Here is a 9,728-nt window from a genome sequence, read left to right as displayed (position 1 = left end):
TTGAGAAGAAGATAATAATAGCAACAAAGAAACAATCATCTTCAAGATGTACAAATATTCCCATATGGACACCATATGAATTCTCAAGGTTAAGGCACTTTGAAAGGGGTTTTGACTTTATGGAAGTTACATGGGCATAGGGATGGAAGAATCAGGCCAATACTTATTAGTTTGATTAAACCATTCTTACAAAGGCTCTAACTAGAATGGAAACAAGTCATCCAGAACCTGATTGAAGTGAGGTAATGAATATAATAAGCTTCAGAAGCAAGAGAAATCAGAGTGCTTCCAAATGGCTTAGTTTGATTAGTATTAAAATTAGAGGGCTCTCATCTTGGAGTATTTAGTAACATCACCATTCTCAGATGCTATTCTAAAAATTCTGAGAAGTACTGTGGGACCCAGGTAAAGAGTAATTCTGATTGTCCAGTTTCATTGTGAACATTTTATTCAAGGAAGAAATATTAGAACTTGTGAAAAGTACATGCCATGAAGTCATCAGAAATAGTGTGCCTCTCTGTCTTGTAAATTCTTGATATTATGGACGTACTTCTTGTGATCTTAATTGCCTGAAATCTATTTGGCGTGCTTTGTAATCTCTCCAAGTCATTAAAATGTTTTGTCTTTTGAACATATTTCTGTTTTAGCAGTCAGATCCAGCTAGTAGAGCACATTTCTGAGTCTGATATTGAATGGTTTTGTTTCAGAGCTTTGCAGATTGGGAACATTTTTGTAGTGAAAGCTATAAAGAAGGGAGATTTGCCCTATAAGTGTATATCCTAAAATCAGTCAAAACTTAACAAATTTAGGTCAAATATCTCAAAGTATGTTTTCAGTTCCTCAACTTTAAAATGATAAAAGTTATAAAAATATTGTTGAAAAAAATTTTTTCTTAACTACAAACCACTTTTCAGTATATCAAGATGAACAGAATTCAGTTGAAGAAGAACAATCAATGTATCTTTTGAGGAAAAACAGTTCTCATGATTTCTTTTTGTTTTATGTAGACCGGTTCCAGCTGAATGCAGGTATGTGTGAGGAAGCTAGAGCTGAGCCCCATAATCTATGTGTCCTTCCTCTAATGAGGTTTGGTCAAGAACTATAACTGAGCCGCAAAAACAGGTTATCCTAATTTGAGGCACTTTTGAGTTTTGTTTTGCAGAAACTTTGTATCACTGCCTCTTGTTTGCATAAGGGAATTTGTCAAACACAGCAAAATCCACTTAGATGCTGGTCTCTCTTGAGGAACAAGTGGGAGGCTATAGGCCTAAACTGGACTCTGTTCAAGGAGCAGCTAAAAGAGGACCCTAGTGATTCTCTTGGCTAGTTAGAAATTCTTCAAAGTCATATCTTGTTCTTAGGAAGCAATCTCTAGGCATACCCTAATGAGATGCCTTGGAAAATGGCCTTCACCTGGTGGCTCATTTTTATCAGTCTTTCTGGAACCTAGTACTGGAGGAAATTAATGAAAAATCAAGCTCTTCTGTGAAGGCTGACAAGACTCTTATTCATCTCAAACATACAATTTAGAGGAGTGTAAAAAAAGAGTGGAACATTTAACACAATATATATTGCAGAATCCATTTCTGTAGAGTGTCATAAATTGTCAGACCTGGAGATTTCTCAAATCTAGAAATCCTTTAGTCTAATCCACTCACCTCCTTTTCTTATGCCTTAAACTGAGGGCTGGGCTGATTCAATGACATAATTGCCAAGGCTTGTTTATGTGGCAGGGTGCAGAAGTAAGTGGCTACCTGGCAAGACTTAAATTTCCATTTCCCTGCCTAATGATCAGTTGTCCTTCTGGAAGGTATTTCTTTATAATAGACCTATTAAAGACATTCCTATAACCAACCAGTACTGCACACCCTTGACGCATGACATCTTGTGAATTCTAAATTAACAAGGGAAGTGTTTGTGCAACTTACCCCATTTTAACAATCTTTTCAACTTTCAATAAAGTTTTCTTTCTAAGGGACCAATTTTTACTCTGACTGGAGTGTAGATGAAAACTGTTTGTCACTTGCTTTTACTTCTATGTAAAATGTTCATATTCTAAGACACTAAGTCACTGCTGAGTTGAACATTCTAATCTTACAATTAATGCTTTCATTGGCTTCTTCTATTTCCAAATCTAGGGTTGCATATCTTGTGGAAATGGATATATATATATATATATTATATAATGTGTGTGTGTGTATATGTATATATATATATATATATATATATATTTTTTTTTTTTTTTTTTTACGAGAGGCATGTTGACATAAAATGCTGACACTTAGCCAGGCCTACTCACTAGCCAATTTTCTCTTTTGTCTGAGTATCACTGAATTTTGTGAGAAGTTGAAAATAGAAATGTTAAATTTACTAATACCAGGAGTGTACTGTGTTTCTAAATTAACCTAGTGTAAGATATTTTGACAAAAATATTTTTAATTTCAGGAAGTACTACACAATACACCATCTCCCTATCTGTCTATGCATCCATCCATCCATTCATCCATCCATCATCACCAAAAGGTTGACTTAGTCATCACTGCATTTCTAGTTGTTTTCTCAGCAGCATCCACATCACATGTTCTCTTTCTGCAGTTGTCTCTTTAGTTATTTCTTTCATTCTCACAGTTTCCATGAGCTAATGTAGCTAATTCTCAAATACATACCAATATTTTTCTTAAGTAGTCACTGCATTATACATTTCCTTAGTTAGGCCTCTCAAGGAAAGTAGGATCTAATATTACCCTCATTTTATAGATGATTAATCTGAGCCCTGATTCCAAAGCCCATGCTTTGAACTGCTCTGCTTTATTGACTTTTAGAAACAGCTGTACCTCTTGATGAATTTCTCCACCAGGTTGTTCAGCAGACAACACAAACTCACCATGCTCCAAAGCAAGTGATGATCTCCCTTGGGAAAATCAGCAACAACTCCAGACTTTACTCACCTCTATTTCTGTTAGTGGAACCACCATCCTAGTCTGGCCTGAGACCTCAGTGTCATTTTTAATTGCTTGCTCTTTCTCCATCTCTTCTTCCAATTCAGTAAGCTGTCTGGTCCTTTCTCTACAGTATCTCTGACAGGTGTCTTTTTCTTTCCATAGCCACTCATGCCCCAAACTCCAACCATCTTTACCTCTTACTTGAATGCTAAATTGGCCTCTAATTGTTTTTTTCCATGTCTCTTTTTCCTCTGCAGTTAATTTTATTTGCCTTTTCTAGGTTAAGCTTCTTAAAGCACACCTCCAATTACCCACTTAAATCCTCAAAATATTTCAAAGCTTCATCACGGGCTACTAAATGAAGAACAGATGCTTCTAGTTGATGTTCAATGTCTTCCTTTATAGTAAAGGTTAAAAAACAAACAAACAAACCTCAAGTATCTACACCCATCAGACATATATGACTGATGCAAGGTTTAAGAAAAGCTTTTTGTCTTTACTACAAACAACAACAAGCCAGCCTAGACATGATAATAAATGGCAGCTGACGCTTGCAGAGGCAACAGGAGATACGAGGACCTGTAGCCATCAGTAGAGTTTATGCCCTGTCCAGGGGTCCACTTCTGCTCATCTCCACTGATTACTGACCTGTTGGAAGGCAGGCCCAGAATTGCTGCCAGAACTTTAGATTTTTTCAAGAGAAGCCAAACACTTAGACTTTTATGTGTAATTCTCCCATTGTTTAAATACTGGTAGCTAATTCAAATACAAGTAGCTCCCTGTCTTTCTTTCTATTTCTGCAGTTAGAAAATAACACTAAACAGTGACCAGGCCAAACACATCATCAGGTAGCTAAATTCAGCTCATGGTCTGAAAGTGTGCTACCATTGTATGTAGTATGCTTCTCTTGCTCCCCTATGTAGGTTTTATGTTCCCTGCCCCACCTTTCTCCCATCATGACTTCTGTGGTCTTGTCTCTCTGCCTTTGTTCTTGTAGTTCCTATCCCAAGGAAAGCCTTCTTTACATCCAATCTATTGAAACCTTACCTATCATTGCAGTCTCCCTTAAATTCTGTATCCTCCACAAAGATCCTCCTGATGCTCTCAGCCAGGCATCTTACTTTCTTACAAACTTTGAGTCATCTCTTATGTGGCCCACTTCCTCACTCTGCCTTGCACATTGGCTGTTGATACTTACCTGCTCCTACTTGACTGGAAGATGAGTGAGGTAAGACCATCTCTGGAACCTCACAGTCTTTGTCAATAGCCTATAAATATAACTGAAGTTCAATAAATCTTATATTGAACTTGCCAAGGATGGGAGGAAGAGTCTCTGTATTTGAGTATTTTTGTTTCAATGTAGAAATTGCAGCTCATCTGGTTCTTATCTAAAGAAGGTGGGTTGATCCAATCCTCTTTTTCCTTCCATAGCCCAGATACCATTACACCGTGTCTGTGAAAACTCACCTTTGTGGCACAGTATGTGACATGGAATCTGCTTACTTGAAGGAGAAAAAGCATCATTGTGCAGGAAGATCTTCTGGTATATGGAAGGTTGATCCTAGCCAGGATCCTTTCTCAATAATAGGATCCTAGCCCATTCCTTTCTCAGTAATAAGGCTTCATTCAGATTTGCTCATTCTTGTTCTCATTTAGAGCCCTTTTAATTCCTCTTTCAGACACCATGTAGTATCACTCAATCTTCAGAGTCAGTATTCTGAGCCTGAACTTTCTCTGCTATACCACATCAAGTTCTGAACTGCTTCTACAGATCAGATAACAGGCAATCCAGCGGGCTACCACATAGCCAGCGAATGACCACAGAGTACATCGGGAACTTAGTCATGCATATTTAAAAGCACTCAGCCTGAGCACATTTTTATCGATGAATGGTAAGTGCTTTCACATACCTGTACCACCATACTGCAGTTTACAAAGAAACCTACCGCAGCAGTTAGACCCTCAACTTTCAGTTGTAGAAAAGCCATTACAGAAAGCAGTAGTTCTTTACAATGCTGATGCTTCAGTGTATCCTAATTCTTGTGATGTAAGCAGGTTGGGGGTTTTATTTATAGTTTAAGAAACTTTACTCAAGCCTGGACATGCCCTAAACTATATTCTAGTGAGCAGAGTTGTAGTTCTGTTTGTATCTAGCATAATACACATCAAAAGACTATTAAAAATATTCAGCGTTATGATATTCAAGAAAATCTAAAAGAAAACTACCCATTTCCCAACCATCTAACATGTAATCATTCATTTGATTTCTTGTTTCCTTTCATTATTTCTTCAAATCTGCAAATACCTTTTACCTAATGTTAAGCATGCTTTATGTGTGGTAAGCACACATTATGAACTAAAACTTTGTTTTATGTTAAATATTTCCTAACCTAACGAAAATGATTCTCGTATATCCCAGTATGTTGTTGCATCTTTTGATGGAAAGTGATCTAGAGATATAAAAGGACCTGCATGCATATATCTTGAGGTATATATTTCCTTGAGAAATTAAGAAAACAAATTGTAAAGTAACAATAATCTCACCAACCATAGCATAGCCTCTCACTTCATTTATTATTTGCTGATGCTAGAAACACAATCCTGTGATGAGTATGCACAATAGAGATTCATATAGAAACTAAAGAAGTGTTGCAAGACAGATGCTGGCCAGTATTCATCGTTAAATGGGTTTAACTTGTATTTATGAAAAATTTTGACTCTTAAAGAATTAACACTGATGCCTTATCAGCCAATCCTGAGTCACACATGGTCCAGGAGGTATTTCCTGAGGGAATACTAGGAATTCTCCGAAGTGGAGAGGCTGACAGGGCCATCTCCCTCACTTGTTAACTTTCAATATATTAAACGATATTGCAGTCTTGTGTACTCAGTTAAGTAGGTTTATGGATTATATATATATATTTTTTTAAAAAAAATAAGTTTACTTATTTATCTTTGGCTGCGTTGGGTGTTCGTTGCTGCACGCAGCCTTTTCTCTAGTTGTGGCGAGCGGGGGCTACTCTTCGTTGTGGTGCGCAGGCTTCTCACTGTGGTGGCTTCTCTTGTTGCGGAGCACGGGCTCTAGGCATGTGGGCTTCAGTGGTTGTGGCTCACAGGCTCTAGAGCGCAAGCTCAGTAGTTGTGGCGCATGGGCTTAGTTGCTCCGTGGCAAGTGGGATCTTCCCGGAGCAGGGCTCGAACCCATGTCCCCTGCATTGGCAGGCAGATTTTCAACCACTGTACCACCAGGGAAACCCTGGATTATATTTTTTATAATTAATTAAAAAATTAACTCACATAATGGACAAGTAGCTTAAGAAGATTTCAGGAAAGAAGTAGAGGGTTGAAGATAATACTAATAATAACAAGCCAAGAAAATTTTAACAAACATAAAAATCCTTTTGCGTGATTACTGGATGAGAAGGAGAAATACATATGATTTATTTTGATATATTATTAAACATTGTTTTTCATTCCCAATACCTGTAATGCCTTTCGACACTGTTTTTAAAGGCTACCCTTGCCCCCGGAGCTTCAGTGTGCTGGGCGGTAGCACAGAATGTCTGCCTTTGTGGCCAGGAGCTGTGAGGCTGTGAGCGATGAGCCTGGGGGTCCCAGAGCTCCTTGGATGGGATGAGGCAGCTGCACTAGGGACCTCAGAAACTACACTAGAGAAGCCGTGTGTTGAGGGGACTCAGTGGAGCAGACATGGAGGGACATCAGCTGAGGATTAGAAGGATGCTCATCCCTCTAACTCCTCCCCTCCACCTTGGTACTTTAGAGCCTCCTACCCCAGCCCCAGTGAAGGAGCAACAGAGGGAAGAAGGGAGAGAAACCCTGGGATTGAGAGCAAACTTCAGCTACTCTGTGGAATTGGGGGCCTAAAAGAGAAATCCGAGTCATTTATAGAAAAGTAAAGATTTTTAAAAATAGATCTGAGTTTGTAGCCTGAAAATTATACCAGGTTCTTTATGCAGAGAGCAGTTTTAGTTCCCCTTTTTTATCTTCCTGTTCTAGACCAGTGGTTCCCAAACTTGTCTACACATTGGTTCCACCTGGGGAGCTTAAAAAACTACAAACTCCTGTGTCCCATCCCCAGTGATTGTCATTTCAGTTGATCTGGGGTGGGGCCTGTGCTTTGCAATTTTTGGTTTGTTTGGTTTTTGTGTGTATTTTTAGGCTGTGCCGTGTGGCGTGTGGGATCTTAGTTCCCTGACCAGGGATGGAACCTGTGCCCACTGCATTGGGAGTGTGGAGTCTTAACCACTGGACTGCCAGGGAAGTCCCTGCAATTTTTAAAAGATCCCAGGTGATCCTAATTTGCAGACAAGTTTGGGAATCACTGTTCTAGAACATTTCCAGTGTTCTGTCAATACATAAATAACATAGTTAATTTCTGTGCCTTTTTTTTTTTTTTTTTTTTTTTTTTTTTGCTGTACGCGGGCCTCTCACTGCTGTGGCCTCTCCCGTTGCGGAGCACAGGCTCCGGACACACAGGCTCCGCGGCCATGGCTCGCGGGCCCAGCCGCTGCGCGGCATGTGGGATCTTCCGGGATAGGGGCACGAACCCGTGTCCCCTGCATCGGCAGGCGGACTCTCAACCACTGCGCCACCAGGGAAGCCCAGTCTGTGCCTTTTTTTAACAGGAAGACCACCTACTCCTGATGACTAATTTTGAACTACAAAAATTCAAATACATTTTGAAATTAAAGCTTACAAGTAATCATGCTCCAGTACCAAAGGCAAACCTGACTGTAAAAATTTTTCCTACAATCTTTTAACCGATAGCTGTCTGCAAAATGCAGTCTTGTTCCCACACACATTACCATATAATTGGATGTATGTATGTATGTACATGTGCATTGGATGGAGAAATATCTGACTATCTTTCTTTTCTTTACCATTACGCCACATTAGTGCCTTGGGCGGGGCACCCTTTCCCGCTCTTCCCCGTAAGTAGAAGCTACTCAGAGTAAAGATGAAAATATCACTTCCATGTTTAGACTAAACCTTTATTTTCTTTTTCAAGTACCTAATCCAATTGATTCTACCTTATAAAGGCCCTTGAATATCATTCTTCTCCCCATGCCCCTAGTTCAGACCAGTAATCTCCTTCCTGGATTACTGCAGTAGATTCCTAACTGGTTTTCCTGCATCCTGACTTGTTCTCTTCCAGCCTATTCCGTTATCACAACATACACCACTCTGTAATCCAGTTCTCCATTTCACTCCACATTATTTTCCAGCATCCAACACAGTGCCTGGCACGTAGAGGATAGAGAATAAATATTTCTTGCGTAAATGAAGGAATATAGGTCTTTGCCCTCTTTCCTCCTTATTATACAACACTCCTGGCTTCTCTCAAACTAGAAAGCTGTCTGGCTAAAAACAGATGAGTCATGAAGCATGGCTACAAGAGCAACCATGTGAGGAAACAGACACACATATGCTCCTCAGCTGAACTTCTTGACATCACCAATTTGGAGATTATGATCAAATGCCAAGTCTGTTGTCATGGTCTTCTAAAAGTTCTGGTGGGGAGGACATTTCTGCCTTTTCATTTCTGGAATTAGCACCATACTATGTAGAGTGAATAATTAGCTACAGGTTTGTGAATGGTTTTTGTTAGGTTGGTTCAAATTTATAGCTCCATGTTTTTATATTCTGTATATTAGTCTGCCCATGATATTTCACTGGCTTTTACTATACCTCTAAATATTCTTTATTCAATGGCCAGGGATTTGGTCGGTCACAGTAGCAATTTTTAATTTTAAACTTAAAATTACCAAGTGCAGAGCATGATGTGTCTAAAGCTACGCTTTTCTATAACTCTTTAATCTCAGGGTAAGTAGTAATAATTAGAAGATTAATGAACTTCAAAAGTTTCTTGAGTCTTTTTAAAAACCATTTTGTGTGTAAATTTTCTGATTATTTCTACAATGGAAATATACATTTATATTTTAAAATTTGACAATGGACTTTATCTGTTCACTCCTTATCTCCAGCAACATGGCGCACATGGCATGTTCGGCAGTTAGGGACCTACAAAATAAAGGTGATTGGCAAGAAAATAAAGAAAAGCAAGTAGCCTTCTCTAGTTTTTTTTTTTTTTAATATATCTGTTATTTCTGTTGTCTCATCAAGTTCCCCAATCACTTGGTGAATCTTTGAAGACATCAGCAATAGTGTCTGTCGTCTACTAAGCAGTGATCACTATGGTAGATTTTGTAAAATGTGAAAGGAAACATTCTTCTATTGTGTAAAATTTTGTCTTTTGACAATTACTATAAAAGAAGTAGTAATGATGTGGAGTGACTCCCATAATATACAAAATACAACAAGGGAACGATGTGAAAGCAAATAACCCACTCATCACTAGTCTTTTAATGGGAGCTGCCATCTTTTCTGGACCCCAGATGCCTGGTATTGGATTAATCATAATTCTTGGTCCAGGACACGCTGTCATCATTTGACTTAGCATGACCCTCTTTTATTTATTTGTTTTAATAACATAAAAATATCCATATAAAGAGCTTACCACCTAACCCAAGAACTGGATTATTATATTTATCTTAAATTTATCTGTACTTCTTTTCGGAACCTCCTATCTCCACTCAGGGGTAAGCAATATCCCAAATTTTGTATTTATTATTCCTTTTCAAAATAGTTTTATTTCATACACATAAACAAAGAGATGCATATATCTAAACAATACATTGTTTAGTTTGATTTAGTTTTGCTTCCTTTCATTCAACATTGTTGCAAAGGTTTGTCCATGTCCTTGTA

This window comes from Mesoplodon bidens (assembly GCF_964165515.1).
Source record: "Mesoplodon bidens genome assembly, chromosome: 8".
In the NCBI taxonomy this organism is placed as follows: Eukaryota; Metazoa; Chordata; class Mammalia; order Artiodactyla; family Ziphiidae; genus Mesoplodon; species Mesoplodon bidens.
This window is presented reverse-complemented; position numbering follows the sequence as displayed.